Source organism: Canis aureus, chromosome 24, assembly GCF_053574225.1.
Source record: "Canis aureus isolate CA01 chromosome 24, VMU_Caureus_v.1.0, whole genome shotgun sequence".
NCBI lineage: Eukaryota > Metazoa > Chordata > Mammalia > Carnivora > Canidae > Canis > Canis aureus.
Genome location: NC_135634.1, coordinates 50,904,327 through 50,922,680, shown reverse-complemented (window position 1 = coordinate 50,922,680; position 18,354 = coordinate 50,904,327). Strand labels below are relative to the sequence as shown.

The 18,354-nt window shown below is 60.1% G+C and overlaps 1 long non-coding RNA gene across 2 annotated transcripts; it reads right to left on the bottom strand.

Moving 5' to 3' along the window:
- Positions 1 to 1,856: 1,856 nt before the first annotated feature.
- LOC144296340 (uncharacterized) lies at positions 1,857 to 16,597 on the bottom strand. Of its 2 annotated transcripts, XR_013363507.1 has the most exons (4): positions 16,294 to 16,597; positions 15,870 to 15,996; positions 13,364 to 15,143; positions 12,303 to 13,101 (listed from the first exon to the last, which is right to left on the bottom strand). It is a non-coding gene; the product is annotated as an uncharacterized LOC144296340 (long non-coding RNA). The 2 variants fall into 2 exon arrangements; XR_013363508.1 differs by lacking the exons at positions 12,303 to 13,101; positions 13,364 to 15,143 and adding an exon at positions 1,857 to 2,225 and having other exon boundaries at positions 16,294 to 16,551.
- Between the last annotated feature and the right edge of the window lie 1,757 nt (positions 16,598 to 18,354).

The following is an 18,354-nucleotide window of genomic DNA, read 5'->3' as shown; positions in this document are numbered from 1 at the left end:
GGGAGCCTAGGGATGCCAGCACCTGCGCGCAGGCCGAGGGCACTTTCTAAGTCGGGGGCTGGGGCAGCTCCCTTATCCGCGGTCTTCCAGGGGGGCCCGGAAGCCTCCTCCCGGGCCAGCCTCCTGCCCTGCCTCTCTGCTTCTCCCTCCGGGTGTGGGCCCAGCTGGAGGCCCCCCACCGCCCCCCCTCCGGGGACACTTGCTCCAGGAGGCTTCTCAGTCCTGCAGGCCCAGGCTGCCCCTGAGCAGGGCAGTGCCACCGCCGCTGGGTGGGGGTGTCACCGAGAGCTCTGCCGCCCGCTCCCTGGCACCCGTGCAGAATCCCCAGGTCCCCCCGGGGTCCGAGTCTGTCTCTCAGGACTGAGCCAGGGCAGGGGTCCAGTGTGAATGGGAAGCCCAGGCGGGGCGGGGCAGAGCGTTTCCTGTCCGGGAGGCCCCAGCATCGCCAGGCCTGCTGTGGGGTTAGCTCGCTGCGCTCCGTGGCTGCTCCGCGGCTGGAAGTCAGCTCTGGAACCACTTTAAAGGGCCTCAGACGGGGCGGGAGGAGGGGATGCCGGCCGGAGCTGCAAGGAGCCTGACTGCAGGGTGGGGGGTAGGCTGGGGCCGGGCCGGCCAGAGGGGGCTGCTGGTCCACCTCCCCTTGCAGACCCGCCTCCGCCCGTCCTTCCACAGTGGGGCTCGGGTGCGGCGGGCAAGGAGGGAGCGTGGGCTTGCTTTGTTTGCCTTTGCTCGGTTTTCCTGGAGTGGCCGGCAGGATGCCCCCGGCCTGTGTCAACACTTCCCCGTCCTGCTTCCCTTTGATAAATGCCGCAGAGCTGGCTAATGGGAGCAGAGCCTAGGGCCTGGGACGGAGGCTCTCCCGCCCCCCCTGCACCCCCACCCCGGCACCCCTCCACGGCGTGACTCTCCCCATGCGGAGGACGGGCTCCCGGTCCCTGAGCCACGTGGGGTCAGGACCGCGGGCACGGCTGCAGGCGGCGTGTGAGCATCGCCCCAGCGTGAAGGCACATGTTCTCATCCTCCCACTTTCAACTCTCTGAACGTGTCTCAAAGCTCGTGTGTGCGATTCACCTACGTAATGTTTCTGTCTGGGAATCCTGTTCCCGAAAGATCCTCGGGGATGTGTCTTTAAATTCAGAGCAACTTTACGTCTTAGGAACGTGCTTCTTGGGGACTGGGAAGATCCCCTCGCCATCCTGGACCTGCTCTTGGCTCCTGGGACCTCCCGGGTCACGTGACCTCGCTGGACCCCCGCCCCCCCAACCGGGATGGTCAGTTCCCGTGGCAAACAAAACATGATATGGATGATACCGATCGACCTATGTTGATCCTGGGGAAACCGCCCTTCTCGGCCCCCGCGCCTCCTCTTGGGATGTTGGCCGGCACCTGCCCTCATCGTGACACCTGCGGGCCACACACCTCAGGCCGCCCAGCTGGGCCTGGGGCCATGCAGGCGCCCGGGCTGGGGGCCCAGCTCTCGGCTGCGGCGGGCGGGTCTGCACCCCAGCCCCCCGGCTCTCCTGGTCATCGTGGTCAGAGGCGCAAGTGCAGACACGTTTGGCCACATCGGGTAGCGTCTGAGCACTGCATCCTGAGTTCATCCTGACCGTCGCTGGCTGACATCGACGGATAGCTTGTGACCCGGCCGTGAGTGCTCTCTGCCTGCAAGACCCTGCTTTTCCACATGTGGAAACTGAGGCTCAGACAGTCCAGGGGTGCCCAGGCCTGGAGGGGCAGGCCAGGGGCCCAGGGGGTGTGACCACAGAGCCTTCCCTCCCTCCCTCCCTGCCCCTGGAGCCTCATCACCAGCCGCCGCCCCCTCACTTGGCTCAGGTAGGCCTCGGCCATGTGCTGAACTTCCCACAGCCCAGCCCCGCACCTGGAGCGTCCCCTCCTTCCTGTGAAGCACAAGAGTCCCAGAGAGCGGACCCCGGGCCCAGCGAGGTCACGTCCACGTGTGACCGTAAACGCTTCGGTATGTTTGTGAAGGGCCAAGCCCCTGCCTTGCCAGGAACACGGCTGTGCTGCTTCTGTGGTATCCAGGAAAATAGGAGAATTATCAGTGAACCCATGTCTTGGCAGGCCACGCAGGCAGCTTTGATCTGAAACACGCCCATGGCTTCAGAGAGGGTAACGCGAGTGCAGCCGCAGATGGCCGGGGGCAGGATAGAGCTGCTCCCCTTAATGGTTTCAAGTTCTCCTTTTAAAGCAATTATTAAATTCATCTGAAAGTCAAATAAGAGCCACAAATCAGAAACAGAATTAACAAGTAAAAAAGGGGCTGTGGGATTTGATCTGGATGCATTTGCGGGAAATGGACAGTGTCCGCTCCCATCTGGTTAGGCTTAGCCTCCCCGAAGGCCCCCCGGGCCCGGGTCACACTCTCCGTGAGCCAGGTCACGGAATTGGACGTGACGTTTCCAGGCAAGAGCAGCAGCGAACACCCGGCTGCAAATGCCAGCTCGCTTATGAAACCACGGTCTCCAGAAAACCAGTCACCGGGTCCGCGGTGTGACGTCCAGGTTCGCTGGGTCTTTCCGGAGCCCGGGGAGGGATGGGGGCCCGTCGTCCAGCACCCACCCACGGCGGCGTCCACCTGAGATGGTTTCGTGTCTGGGGGTGTGTCTGCGCCTCCCTGAAGCCCACCCATCAATCCCAGTGCCGCAGGGGCCGGGCTGTACTGGGGACGGGTGCGGAGGGCCCGGGACACCCTAGTTCAGACCCCATGTCAGTATGACGGGTGCAGACACGCGCGGACTCTCCCTTCCCGCCCACTGGCCCGTGGAGCAGCAGGCCTTCCGTCCCGGCGCTGGCATTTGTGCTGGCCTTGCTTTGAGAAGGAATGTTTCCACTCCGTAAGATTTTCCCCCACTTTCCAAACGTTTTCTCAATTCCCCATGAATTGGGAATTCCAAACACACACACACACACACACACACACACACACACACACACACACACGAACTCCATCCCAGGGAACTGCCGTGGGCCCGGCCCCCGGGATCGAGGGCTGGTGATGTGGCTCAGCCACGGCCAGGGAGCTGGTGTGGCCAGCAGACGCCCTGTCCACCCGGCCGTGCAGCAAGGTTGCACTCTGGACGTGAACAAGTGTGTTCCCTGCACACCAGTTTCTCACCGCACTCAATGCTTAACGCCCCTAGAAAGCCGGCACATCGGGGGCTCGGCTGGGTCCCTGAGGACCATTCCCAGCTGCACCCAGTCTGCAGGTGGCTCCTGACCCGTTCCCTCACACTCGAGAGTCAGATGGGAAACCTCCTCCGTGGAAGGCCACCATGGCTGATGCTCTGTGGCCAGACGCGCGTGTGCTTGGCCCTGTCTGCCCGGTGCCTGGATCCCAGCACAGCCCTGACCGTGACCTCGGGCCCCTCCCAGTGGGCGGCCCGCTGCAGGCCGGTGGATGCTCTGCAGACCCGCTCACTGTGTTGAACACACGGGGCCTCTTGTGCCCCCGACAAACACATCCTGAGCATGTCCTGGGTGCCTGTCACCCCCACAGGGTCAGAGAAACAGCTGCGAACAGAACAGTCCAAGCACGTGGCCTGCGGCTGGTTCCGTTTCTAGGGGAGGCAGACAGTAAACCAGTAAATGACAAAAGCGATCATGTCTCATCGTAAGGGCTGTTGTGGAGACACTGAGGCCAGGAAGGGACACGGGAATGCCGGGTAGTGGGAGTCATCACCCGACGGTGGTCAGGGACAGCCTCACCAGGGCACATGCGTGGGAAGACCCTGGGCAGTGGGGACCCGGGGATCTGCCGGGGAGGGAGCTTGAGAGCTCGTCTCAATGGGGCCCGGAGTCCCAGGCCTGGAGGGCCCTCCCCGGCCCGGCAGCCCTGCGGTGTCCCCTGTGAGGCAAGTCCACCTGGGGGGGACTGATGTAGGGGTTTCCCCAGCTGACCTGCCCTCCTGTGCATGTGCTGCGCGGCCGCGTGTGGGGCGTCGTGCTATGCGGTGAGACGCAGCCGTCACTGTCTCACTCCTCTGGTGTTTGTGTTTAGCGAGGCCTCCCCTGCGAGGTCAGACACCTGCCTGGGGTCACTCCTGCTAACCTGTGGTTCCGTTTTCGAGGCGGCCTCTGTGATCCGCCTCTGTGATCCTCTGCGGGGGATGTGAAGGCCAACACTAGAGTCGGGTTGACCAGTCACCCCAACGCCCCGGGCCAGGGCATCAGGCCAGCAGGTGTCTGGGTCTGGGAGGGGCTGGCCGGGTGGACAGCGCGGGCTCCCTCTCCACTTCCACGTCTGCTTCCTTTTCCTGCTGGACTGTCTCTCCTGCCTCCGCCTCCAATCACCCTCTCCCTTCTTCTCTCCCCAGGTCCTTCCAACTGCCCCTTCTACTCCAGCATCTGGAAGAACCCCTCCCTGGAGCCCTTCCTCTCTTCAGGGCCCTCCCTGTGCTGTGACCCTTTCCCTCAGGGGCCCCTCTCTCGTCCCGTCCTGTCCAGTCGATGCCCCCATGGCCACTCACTAACAGCGTCCCCATCCCCTTCCCGCTCCAGGTCCCCCCCTTTCTCCATGATTGACATTGGAAGTCCCATCTATTTTATTTATTTTATTTTATTTTTTATTTTATTTTATTTTATTTCATTTCATTTCATTTCATTTTATTTTATTTTTTCAAGTTTTTATTTAAATCCCAATTACTCAGCCTACAGTGTAATACGAGTTTCAGGTGCACAGTACAGTGATTCAGCACCGCCGTACGTCACCCGGTGCTCATCACGACAGGCGCCCTCCCTAATCCCCAACACCTAATCGGTTGTTCTCATGCTTGAATGAAGTTTTATATTCTCAAGTTTTTAAAAGCACGTGAGACAGACATGTCATGTCAAACGGCCCCTTCTGGGAGCACAGAGAGAGTGGGGAGACTGAATGTCGCCCTCGACTCTTGTGTGTGTAGGTGGCACAAAGAACAAGCTTGAATAATCACTCCTTGTCTTCGTGTCACCCTCTCAGTGGGCATCGAGAAAGGGGACACTGAAATGTTGGCCCTGGAGACCTGGCCAGCTGGTCCGTCAGCATGTGGGGACTTACCCGGAGCTGTGGCTGTGAGTGAAATGGGCCAGGACAAGTAGGAATGCATAAGGGCCGGGGTCTGAGTCTTAGGAGCCCAGGACAGGAGGGCGGCCTGCGGAGGAGGCCCAGCAGAGGAGGGGGCGGGTCTCAGGCAAAGGGCCCGAAATCACTAAGGAGAGGTGCTCCCAGACTATTGCCGGCGTGGGGACTGGAGATGCAACCTCAGCCACTCTGGCCGGCAGGATGTCAAGGGAAACCACACGACTCAAAAAGTAGACTTCCTGCATGAAGCCGAGGAGGTGGGCTCCTTTAGGAGATAAAGAGGCCGCCATAAAAGGGACTCTTAGGAGGGGGCAGTCGCAGTAGAGCCTCCGCCACCAGCAGGTGTAGTAGACAGGTACACGGTGCATGCAGTGACGCCTGAAACTTATTTTTTAAAAGATTTTATTTATTTATTCATGAGAGACACAGAGAGAGGCAGAGACACAGGCAGAGGGAGAAGCAGGCTCCCTGCAGAGAGCCCGATGTGGGACTTAACCCCAGGACTCTGGGATCACGCCCTGAGCCCAAGGCAGACACTTGACCACTGAGCCACCCAGGCATCCCTGACCAAAATAATCTTGAAAGAACAAATAGTTGGGACACACTCAGTTCCTCATTCCAAAACCTGTATCAATCGAGACAGTGTGGTACTGACAGGAGGATACAAATGTAGGTTAATGCAATGGAATTGACAGTAGAAACAATCCATTGATTATCAACAAAGGTGCCAAGGCAATTTGCTAGAGAAAGAAGAGTCTTTTCAACAAATGGTGTTGGGATAATGGGATTTTCATAAGCAAAAGAAGAAGAAGAAGAAGAAGAAGAAGAAGAAGAAGAAGGAGGAGGAGGAGGAGGAGGAGGAGGAGGAGGAGGAGGAGGAGGAGGAAGAGGAGGAGGAAGAGGAGGAGGAGGAGGAGGAGAAGAAGAAGAAGAAGGAGAAGAAAAGAAGGAGGAGGAAGAAGAGGAGGGAGGAAGAGGAGGAGGAGATGTATTTCACACCACCTTAAATACTGACTTAAAACAAAGAAAGACCTAAATGTAAGAGCTGAAACTCTAAAATTCTTGGGAGAAAAAATTGGCCTAAACCAACATGACCAAGGTTTAGACACGATGTCTTTCAATATGACACTGAAAGCACAAACCACACATACATAAAAATACATAAATTTGACTTTCTAGGACTAAAACAACTACAATGCTTCAAAGGACAACATAAGGAACGTGAGAGAAAGCCCAGAGAATGGGAGAGAGTATGTGCAAGCTGCGTGTAATAAAGGACCAGTATCTAGAATATATAAAGAACACTAAGACATCAACAATAAGAGCTCAGTTTGAGAACGGGCAAAGGACAGTGCAGACGTGGTTCCAAAGAAGATGCACAAACAGCCAATAGTCTCCCCGTAGTTAGCCACGGGGGAGCTGCAAGGCACAGCCCCCGCGATACGCCGCTCCACGCGCACGAGGATGGAAATAACTTTTAAACAACAGTAACAAGCGTTGGCAAGGATGTGGAGAAGTTGGGATCCTCACACTCACGTTTGGATTGAAAATGAAGCAGCCGCTTTGGAAAACAGTGTGGCGGTTCTTCACACTGCTAAGCCTAGAGTGACCCGAAGGTGTAGCACTTGACCCCGAGGTCTAGGCTCACAAGAAACGAAAACACGTCCACGCAAATCTGCCCACGAATGCTCCTAGCAGCACGACTCAGCCTCGGAACAGTGGAAACAGCTGCAACGTCTGTCTCCTTATCAACGAACGCGTGCAACACGGAGCACACACAACAGGGAATGTTGTTCTACAAAGATGAGGTATGAAGTGCCAGCTCGTGCTGCCCTGTAGATGGATCCTGACCCCATGATCCGAGGCTGTGCCGCATGAACAGGAAACCGGGAACTGCGGGCAAGTCTGCAGAAAGGGAAAGTTGGCAAGTGGTCCCGAGGGTGGCGGGGCAGCTGGGTAGTGCGCACTTACTGCTAAGGGGTGCAGCGCTTCCTCTTTGTGGGGGGAGATGTTCTAAAGGAGGCCCTGCAGGGAGAGGGGGCCCAAGGACAGGGGTCACGGACAGCGGTGAGCGTGAGGCTGTGGGCCCTGGGGTCCTTCACTTAGCCCAGAACCTGGGGAGCACATGCGCAGGGAGCACGGGCTGCGGGGAGCAGAGGCCGTGGGGAGCACGGGCAGCGGGGAGCAGGGGCCATGGGGAGCAGGGGTCGCAGGGAGTAGAAGCCCCGGGGAGCAGAGGCCCCAGGGAGCACGGGCCATGGGGAGCAGGGGCAGCGGGGAGCAGGGGCCGTGGGGAGCAGGGGTCACGGGGAGCACGGGCGGTGGGGAGCACAGACTAATGACCTCGGGGCCTCGGGCAGGGAGCAGGGTTAATTCACAAGGGATATCACGATATCCTGCTATTTTCTTCAGGAAAAGCCCAACTAAATGGCAGCTGTCTCCAAACCACCTCTGGGCTGGGTGACAGCCTCGGGTCATGTCCCCTCCTACAGCCTCAAAAACGTGAGTCTAGGGGATCCCCGTCCCCACATCGCCTCACTGCCTTGAGAGGGGAGATGGGACTGTACACAGGCCCGCTCTGTGAGCCTCCTTGGCACCTGGGAGGGGCTCACCTGTGTCCAGACGCTCCCAGAGACGACCGCCCGGTTCACAGGCTCGGCATGGACACGCTAGCTCCTGGGTCTAGGCCCCCTGTGATCGCTACGCCGGGGTCCACGCTCGCGGTTCCCAGAGATCTAAATGACCAAGGAGTGTCCCAGTGCAGGGAAAAGGGCGCTGCCCAGGGCAGAGGCAGGTGTCGGGGGTGGGGGGGTGGGGTGATGGGGACTCCCATGCTAGGTCACAGGCTGGTGCCCTGCAGATGGCAGCCTCGGCCCAGAGCGGGCAGGGTGGCCCAGTGAGGGCACCTCCTCTGCAGCCACAGCTCTTCCCACCTCCCTCCTGCCCTGCAGACCCCTCTACCGCAGCCCAAGTGCACCATGGACGCTCTCGGTGCGTACCCCGCCGTCCTCCCATCCCACCGCCCTTGGCCTGGGCAGGAGGGGGGTCCATCTGCCCCGACACGCCCCACCTGACTCTTCCCTCTGGTGGCTCTTTGGACACTTGGGCCTTCTCACAAGCCCCTGGACTCCAGTCCCGGGCCTGATTTCCAGACACCAGGGAAGACCTACGAGCGCCCTGAACGTCTGCTTCTACTCCTGTCAAGTGAGGGCGGTGCCTGCGGGCGTCAACGTCGTCACAGAGGCGAAACGACACGTCCCGGTGGACGCGTCTGTCGGATGCCAGGAGTGAGCATAAGTACTCGGATCCACACGGGAATGATGAGCGCCAGGAACGGCAACTTTGTGGATAAATACAAAGTACTCGCGTCTTAAATTCTTTGAGGAGAATTAACCGTTCAAGTAAAACAAGGCATTATGAGAGGTAAAATCACAGGCAGATTTAAATGTGATAATTACGATGAACATAAATCATCTAAGCCCTTCAAATAAAGGGCAAAAGCTCTCAGATTGGATCAGAGAACAAGATCCAACCATAAGCTGCCTCCGAGAAACGCACCTCGAATATAAAGACATAAATGGAACAAAAGCAGAAAGGCCCGAACAGACACGCCGCATGAACGCTGATCGTAGGGACGCTGGGGAGTCTGTTAGCATCGGACGAAGCTCGGGGACAGGGAGCATTACCAGGAACACCGAGGAACATTCTATCGCGATACAAGGGTTAGTTCATCACGAGGACGTAACAAATCTAAATACACAAAGCGAAGCTGGAACAACCGGAGGGCCCTGTAAGCAAATCCCAAAACATCGTTGGAGATGTCAGCGCCTCTCCTGACAGGTGGAAGGAGCAGATGGAGAGTCGGGGAGTCGGGGAGGGGCGGGAGCCTCGGCAGCCGACCAGCAGCCCGACCCACAGGACTCAACCAGCACCCGCCCACCCGAGAGAGCGAAGCCTCGTGCATTCTTCTCAGTAGGACTCCCCAGCCTCAGAGGTGGTGCTCCTCTCCTCAGTGGGGAAAGGATCCGGCGAGCGGTGCTCGGAATTTGCTGTCCGCGCGGAGAAAATAAAATAAAAACCAGATCCCGACTCCCACGGCACCCGGGGATAAAATCTAGGTGGGTCGAGAGCTTCGTGGTGCAAAGTCAGTCGTTAGAAGTTTTGTTAGAAACTGGAGGGAGGTGTTTTGTGACTTTGCGGTAGGGAAGGGTTTATTAGGAAGTCCCAAAAGGCACGGGACCGGAGTGGTCAGTCTGACGGTACTAACAGTACGAAGTGTACATTGGAGGGTTGCATCACGAATGCAAGGGAAGGCCAGCGCGTGGGAAAAGGTGTCTGTACCACCAACACGGTCAGATGGTGAAAATCCAGTGTTTGCAAGAATTCCTGGGGCACGTGGGCGGCTCGGTCTGCTGAGCACCCGACTTGATTTTGGCTCAGGTCATGACCTCAGGGTCATGGGATCGAGCCCCTCACTGGGCTCCCCATCACGTGTGTACACACTCTTTCTCTCTCTCTCTCTCTCTCAAAAAAAAAAAAAATAGTATCCTCCAAAACTTTTAAATGATAAAGACTACAAAAATATTTTTTAATATATTTTTTAAGATTTATTTATTTATGATAGAGAGAGAGGCAGAGACACAGGCAGAGGGAGGAGCAGGCTCCATGCAGGGAGCCTGATGTGGGACTCGATCCTGGGACTCCAGGATCACGCCCTGGGCCAAAGGCAGGCGCTGAACCGCTGAGCCACCCGGGGGTCCCCAGAGTACAAAAATATTAAGAGTTGAGAAGGCGATAGTCAATGGTAACTAGATTCAAAGACATGACCGACCTCATTAATACTCAAAGAAAAGCAAATTACGCTGCAATAGAATTCCATCCCATGCCACGAGGTCCACAAAATTTTACAAGTCTCATTGCCCCAAATACTGCAGAAGATGTAAAAGACGAGAACCCCCGGCAACGTCCTCGGGCAGCCAAGGGCCAACATCTAGTGAAGCTGAGAACGCAGGTGCCGGGTGATGGGACAACCCCACGTAGGTAGGAAGACAGAATATATTAATATAGTATAATTATCATAATCATAATATATTCTAACATCCATAGTTTATATTACATTTTCACATTATAGTCATTGTCTAGTATGATGTTACATTATATTGATAATTATTAAAATCATAATGAAATATGACAATGTTATTAAATCCGATACTAATGTTATAGATTATTATTATTATGATGTGAGCGACTTGGAGAGGCTTCCCACGCACCGGTGCTGTTTGTTACAGGGCTGTTTCTCCTACCAATACGACGTTTCCTCGAGGGGCGGGGTCGGCTGGCTGCAAACTATACATTTAACATTTCATTCCGTGAGCTGATTGTTGGGGTCATGGACAAATATATATTTTTAAGACTTTATTTAATTATTCATGAGACACAGAGAGAGAGGCAGAGACACAGGCAGAGGGAGAAGCAGGCTCCACGAGGGAGCGCGATGCGGGACTCGATCCCACGACCTGAGCTGAAATCAGGAGCAGGTCGCTGAACCTACTGAACCCCCCGAGCGCCCCAAGGTAGTTTAAATACTTTCAAGTCTCTGTATAGGTAGCGACGCTCATTAGAAAGGTAGCGTTAAATTGAGTTTTAAATTGTCCCATTTGATGGGAAGGGACCGCGGTGGAGCTTGCTAAGCTTCCCTTCAATGTGTCCTGTAGGAACATTTCGTGCACTCGGCAGGCGGGGAGGGTGAGGAGATGGGGCTCCCCCGGTGACCTGACGGCGGAGGAAGTATTCGTGGGGCTGTGTGCAGGCCCTGGGTGCCTCAGAGCTCTGGGTGCAGCACCGAGCGGCCGCTTCGTGGCGACAGGTGCATGTTTGCAGCGACGGTGCAAAGCCGCGGCAGGTGAGGCTGACGACGGGGGAGGCTGAGGACGTACCCTGGTCAAGGCCGTGGCACCTGCCCCTGCACACCCCACCACCAGGCACCCGGGGAACATGGGAAAATTATTGCTTTTATTAAATCTCAACGCCCGAGGTGCCCCTCCTTTTAATCTTCCAAAGTGGGAAGAGCCCGTGGAGCGCTTCGGGGGCTGAAACACGGAGGCGTGGAGGGCAAGCGCGGCCCCCTCCTGCCACGGGGCACCACTGCTCCTCGGCACCATCTGCCACCCGCAAGCTACTCAGATTTCATGACTTGGCAGCTACTTTCTGGAGAACGAAAGGAGTGAACCCGTGCGTCAAGGGAAATGACTCACAGTGTTGCCGGCGATACGACGTCACCTTTCCAGTGAAAACTGGAATTTCGGAAAACGTGGGTCCACCGCGGAAAACCTCAGAGCTTCCCCGTTACGTGAAGACCTGAGACGGGGTGACACCAGCGACTGGGACCTTCCGGAGTTGGACAACGGGACGTGTCTTCCTGTGAAGCTCCGCGTGACCCAGAGAACCGGTATTTCCCAAACGACTGAGACATCACGTTGCAAAATCGCGCGAAGGTAGGAGATCCACCCGGTGCGTCGGGATGTGACAGAGGGGAAGGTCGCTGGGAGGGTTCCGGGTCCCAGTGGCCCGAGCTGTCAAGGAACCGCCTCGTGTCTGGCCGGCGGCAGTGCCGAAGGCGGCACCCACGGTTACCGGGAAAAAAACCCACGAGAAACGCTTTCCTTCCGGACGGCGGCCTGCGGGCTTCTGCCTCGCCGCGCACTCAACCGGAGCAGCATACTCGGAATTTGCCGGCATTGTAGACACGGCCGTGGGGGGCTGCGCGCCCCGCCCCGCGGGTCCGAGGACATTTGCTAAATTGTAAAGCGGTACCTCCGCTTCCTACCAAACGAGACAGGTCACTGGCCTGCGACCCCACGGCTGCCCTCGGGGCACTCCCCCCACAGAAAGGAACACTTCCGTGCACGCAGAGGCGCAGACCAACGCTCCGGAGGCCTCATTCCCAACAGCCCCCAACCGGAGAGCACGCGGATGCCCCGCGGGCGCGGGCAGGGGGAAGGGATGGGCCCGTCCGCGTACAGAGCACGCAGCCACGCCAAGCCCTGGGTGATCACGGGGGACTGGCGTCGGGGGGAGGTTGTGTGCCGGTGAGACCGGAGCCGGGCGCTGACCGGGGGTGGGGAGGGAGGCCGCGGCCGCCGTGACGGGGGCTCCAGGCTGCCCTGCAGCCGTCCTGGGTGCTCCCGGCGGCTCTGGATTCGGGCGCCCGCGTGTGGTCCGCTTGCATGACACTAAACGCACCCCCGCCCCCCGGAAGGGTGCACAGAGGCCTGGTGACATCAGAGCCGGGCGCATGGGCCGCGCCGAAGCCGCTTCCCTGGTTGTGACACGGGGCTGTCCGCGGTCAGGAGGCTGCCTTCGGGGGGAGCCCGGCTGAAGGGTCCAGGGGGTCGCTTCTTACAGCTGCACGGGAATTAGGATTATCTCAAAATAAAAAGGCTTATCGTTTGTGTTTATTTTGTTAAAGACAGAGACAAATCCGTGGATCTCACGCGGTCTCCGTGGAGAGTCCTCAGGGCCCCAGGGACAGCGGGGTGAGCACGGCCGAGTGGTTCTTGGCCAGTGACTGCGCCGGAGTGCACGGCCCCGTCACCCAACAGGAGACACTGAAGGCTTAGCCCTGGACGAGACCGGGCGAGCGGGTCAGGGGACGGCCAGGGGAGGGGACGGCGACTCAGGACCTGCTCCCCGCAGTCCAGGGCCACCTCTTCCACCTGCATCGCCACCACCCGGATCGGATCAGAAGGCCCGGCTCCGATCGGGGCACCAAGCTACGAGTTACACTGGCCAGCGCCGGTCCAGAGCCTTGTCACCGCTGTCGAGGGCACGTGCCGTTGCCGAGAGGGGCAGTTCACACTCACCATCCTCTTTGATTCACAAATTTTAATCTCTTCTAAGAGTGTGGCTGGGCTTGGCAGTTAGGGGAAGCTCCCCAAGTGCACATAGGTCTGCCCAGCCGTAGGCACGTACGCGCCAATTTTACACCTTTGCCAAACCCCTCAATTCCAGGGGATACGCGATTCCTATTAAAATCAAACAAAATCAGAGCACGTGTCAAGGGGCTTTCTGATCCACTTCTTAGGTCCGCTCAGCGGGGCAGCGTGTGCCCTGACGGGCGTGAGGCAGCCCCATGCCCACCTCTCTGACGGGGCGGACACCAGGCCCCGCCACCCAGCCCCGCAGCCCGGGCCGTGGACCGCGCTCCGCGATGCCAGGGGAGCCACGCGCTTGCTGGCCCCCCTCCCTGGTGACTGACGGATCCCGGCCGGGCCTCGGTGTCCTCACCTGCAGCAGGTGTGACGTGCTTGGCACCAGGTCTGGTGAACGGTAGGTTCCCAGAAAGCTGGTAGCTCCGCCCCCCTCGGCCCCTGCAGGATTTTTAGAATTTTCACAGTAAACTTGCTCGCTGGCCCACGTCAAACAGCTCGTGTGCTTTCCTGCGAACTTCGAGACACCGTGTTCCACGAGCGCCCATGAGCTTCTCCAGGGCTGGCTACAGGACTTCCGCGACGGGGACAAGCATCTGGCTGGGCTGTCTGAGGCCCCCTGAGACCTCGTCGGGTCCTGTGCCAGCTGAGTGGCCCAGGGCGGCTGAGGATGCCCAAGGAACACGACCTACACCCCGGCCCTCGGCCTCCTCCTGCCCAGCCTGCCCCTGAGAGGCGTCAGGGGGGTGTCTCTCTGCCTTTCCTCTTGGGTCCCAAATTCAGGAAATCCCACTCAGAGCCACACAGGCCTGGGCAGGGGTAGAGGGAGCTGCCCAAAGCCCAGCGACAGTCCCCCCGTGCTTGGGAGGTTCCCAATGGGCCCACGGGTCCTGCGCTGCTCCCCAGCGGCCTCTCAGGGCTGCTTCTGTCTGTGGGGAGGCTGTTCGCCCCCAGCCCAGCTGCAGAGCCGCCCCGAGCACCCCGCAGCGCCGAGGGCTGTCTCCATGCTTCTGGCAACCGGACAGTCACCCCCTCGGCTCTGGTCACGGGGACCCTCTGGTTCTCCTACTGGAGGAAGGTGGAGGGAAGGGGATGCTGCACCCCCACCTCCGGGGAGGGAGGAGGGTGCAAAGAAGAAAGTATTGCCGGATCAAAAATAAACACATAAATGCACTCTGCACACCAGACAGGAAGTGTGCAAGCGTTTGTCAAATGCAAGATACTATATACATCTCCGGAGGAGTCTGCAGATGGCCAATAAGCACATGAAAGAGGCTCAACATCATTAGCCATCAGGGAGATGCAAATCACAGCCGCGATGAGCCCCGATGAGCCCCGCTGCACAGGCACGAGGCTGGCTGTAATCAGAGGCGCACAATGCAGCCGCGAGGACGGGGACTGTCGCGGCCTCGCACCGCGGGTCGGGCAAGCCGGTGCAGCTGCTCTGCACAAGCGGAGAGTTAACCGCGGCGTTGCCGCATGACCCGGCAGTTCCACGCCGCGCTCGCGTGGGGGCCTGCAGACCCTTGCGGGGGGAAGGCCCACGGCGGCCAAGCAGCAGAAAGAACCCGCAGGTCCTCGGGACAGAGCGTGGATTGCGGTCTGCCCAGGACGGGGGGGTGGGGGGGGGGACGGCAGGGGGAGGGGGGGCGGCAGGGGGAGGGGGACGGGGTGATGGCGGCGACAGCAGGGGAGGCAGGCGACGAAATGCTCCAGGATCGGTGGTGCTGATGGCCTCCCGAAGTCACGAGTCGCGCACAGAGGACCGGAGGGTGATGACTCCCCACAGCGGCCAACAAGACACCGCTAGGCGGCGAGGGCCGCTCACCAGCCCCCTGGGCGAGGCTGCGGGGCCGGCTCGGCCTCTGGGTCCCCCAGGCGCCCAGGATTTCTGTCCTGGGATTTCGTGGGTCCTCCTGATCGTGCAGCTGGTCCTCCCTGCTCGGGGAGGGGGGTGCCGAGAGCAGCTGCCCCTGGGCCCCTGCCTTGTGGGGACAGGCAGTGTCCCAGGCACCAGGCAGACACTTGGCCACGGCTTCGCTGATGTTGAGGACACGCAGGGTTGTTCCCTAAGGCCACACCGCACGCCGGGTAGAGCCTCGTCCTCCAGGGTGGCCCCCACCTCATCCCTGCCGAGCCTGCATGGGGGGCAGGGGTGGGGGGAGATGGGTCCCGTCCCCTCCAGGGCTTGACCCCTCTGCCCCGGGCCTTGTATATGCACAGGAGGGGGAGCTTGGGGTGCCCGGAGTTTGAATTAGTGGGAGCGACGTGTCGAGGGGCCCAGAGCGGGAAGCTGAGGCGGTTGCCTGGCCGGCGGGTCAGAGCCCCGCGTGGGCCCTCCCCCAGCACGGCAGCTGTGCAGTGAGCGAGCCCCCAGATGAGGCTGCCGGCCACCCCGGTGACACCTGGCCCTCGCACACTCGGGCTCTGGTCCCCCGTGCCCACAGGGTCAGGGTCGGAGGCTGGAGGGTCTCCCCCGGGTGGACCACGATGGAACCAGGTGGCCCCCCGGTCTCAGGGACAAGAGGGCTCTCCACCAGCAGCTGCCCTGTGTGCTGCGGGCACGTCCGCGGTGACTGGCCCCGGGTCCCTGGGCCTGCAGCCGGAGGCCGGAAGTCTGCCCTGGAGAGATGCAGGGTCCCGGGCTCTGAGGGCTCTGCGGGGCTCCCCGGGGCTGGCCACCGTGCGGCACTTCTCTGGGAGCCCGGAGAGGTGAGAGCAAGAGTGCCCAGCCGGGGGGGGGGGGCTGGAGTCACAGCAGAAGAGCTTGCCAAGCCCTCAGGCTGCCCTCCATGTGCCCCCCCTGCCAGTGTACCCCCGGCCCGGTCCCCCCAGGGCCCCGAGTGTGGTGTCCAGAGCCTCACTCCCAAGCTGCACGTCTGTTCCTTCTCCTTCTGGCAGCTTCCTCTCCTGTGGAGACCATCCCGAGGTCCTCCCCCGCTCAGAGGCTGTTCCCAGCCCAGCCGGCTTCAAGGTCCCTGCAGGTCACTGCTTCTGGGGAGGAGACCGGGAACATTGGATCCACGCTGATGGCCGGCTCAGATAACAGCCCTGGCCGCCCGCTGGGGTCTGGAGCCTCCCACTGCTCCTGGAAACTTCCCTCCTCTGCCCCGGCCTCCCCGCCTCCTAACCAGGCCCAGCATCTGGATGCAAAACGTGTCGTGCGTCGCTGTGAGAGAGGACGCTTGTCTCCATCCCTGAGGCCAGGGTGGCTGGCTGGGCACCGGCCGGGACACCCTGGACCAGCAGCGAACTGCAGCCGGTTAGCAACGCAGCCGTCGCAAGCACTGACCTTCGTGGGCCCGGCTGGAGGGAGCCCGGGGCCCCGGGGCTGTCACCGGTTGGTCCCATTCCCCAGGGGAAAGGCTACGGGCATCGCTCCCCGCTGAGGAGTGGCAGGGGCGGCCCAGGACCCCGGCCACCTCTGCTCCATCCTGCGGGGTACACCCTCGGGGTCTGACCCTCATGCACACATCACAGGGAACGCGCAGTCCCCACAGGGCGGGAAGACGATTCTTTGCATCAGCAAAAATGTGTAAAGCAATATTGATTTTTTTTTTCAAATAATCTAAAAAATGACAGACGCTAAAAATGTTAACCAATAAGAGCAAATACAGTAAGATGGTTACTGCAGATCCACCCCCGGGCACACTGGGCCGAGCTCGGCGCCGCGGGAATGGCGTCGTGTGGTTTACTTACCGTTTTACATATTCGTAAAAGCATCCCCGGTACTCGTCTGAGCGTATTTCACGAATGTAGGAGATGTTACCTACCGCCCAGGTGTTTACATGCGTGTTCATTAAGCCCGGACACCCAGGTGCAGCTGCAGGCCAGGTACGAGGGGCCCAGATGCGGGTCTGAGGGAGCACAGCATGACCTCCCTGTGCTGGCCCAGCCTTGTCCAGCTTAGAGGGCCCAGTTTCGCCCGTGGGACGCTCACCAGCGGTGCAGCCGCGTTAGAGGAGGACGCCCGAGCTGAGCCCCTGCTCCCCCAGGTGTACAGAGACCCCGGACAGACGCCCCCAGCTCCCCCAGGGGGAACCCTCAAGTCAGCTCTTTAGGCAAAGGAAATCCTTTCACCCACACTCCTGTGGGTCACAAGCAGGCATTGTTACCCCGATCCCACTCAGGGGCACACAAGGGTCAGCCCTCGCGTCCCCCTCGGTAGCGCATCACTCATTTGTCTTGTTACTTCATAATCTTGAGAATCATAGTAGAGGCTTATGAGCTTCAATCCAGTCAGCGAGCCGTGAATGACCTACCCGGTCCCCACCGACAGGCATCCCATTTGCTTTCTGGGTGGTGCGACTCTGCAACTAACCTCTTCGTGCAGAGGCTTTTGTCCATTTTTGGACTTGTCTTCTAGAACGATTTCCCAGAAATGTCGCCGCGAGGTCAAACGGAGCAAACAAGTCTACGATTCGTGTTATGTGCTGCCAAACGCGTTCCCAAACGGCCTGCCCCGCTTTGGGGCACCCGGGAACCTGGGAGCGGGCAGGTGGCAGGTGGCCCCCCACCCGGTGGTGGCGGCCGACTGGCCAGAGAACCGGGGCGGCTCCAGGCCGGGGCATCCTGGAGAGGCTGCAGGTGTGGGGGGACGAGTCCAGCCGGCCCAGAGCGCCGAGGCTCGGGGACAGGGTGGCACGTCCTGGCTCGGCCGCGGGGCTGCCGGGAGGCGCCTGGCCTACATCTGATCCGCGGAGGTTTGATCGCGACAACCGGGAGCTCTGCCCCGGCCCAGCCCGCCCATTTGTCCCACGTGTCCGAGGCGTGAGTGCCCCGTGCGGGTGTCACCCAGGCTGTTTCTGTTACGCACACAGGCCTCCGCGGCCAAATGCGGGGCGGTTGGAGCGTCACATACAGAGCGATGGCGACTGGCTCTAACCCGCAGAACCACGCAGGGATCCGTGAGGAGGTGCCGCTACGGAAACCACGGAGGCCGTGAGCGGGCGAAGGAAAGCGCTGCCCCCCCCCCCCCGCCGGGCGGCGGAGTAAACGTGGGGGGGTGGTCACCACCCGGCGTGTAAATGACGGGGACCCCGAGCTCCAAGGGCCGCTGGTCGGGAGCTGCGGGGACTCTCAGACGGGGCCTCACAAGGGAGGCAGAGGACGAGGCCACCTAGCGGAGAAGCCGGGGGCCACGGCGGGCGGCCAGGGGCCTGCCCCACAGCCTCACCTGGGCGCACCCGCCGCCCGCCCTGGGCCCCCCTGCGAAACAGCTGCCCGCACTCTCCAGGGAGACGGGGGCGTGGGCAGCCGTTCCCGAGATGGCCAACCTGCAGACTGGCCACAGGGACAAACAGCGGGGCGCCCGGGAAACCGGAGGAGGAGTTTATGACGGCTGATGGC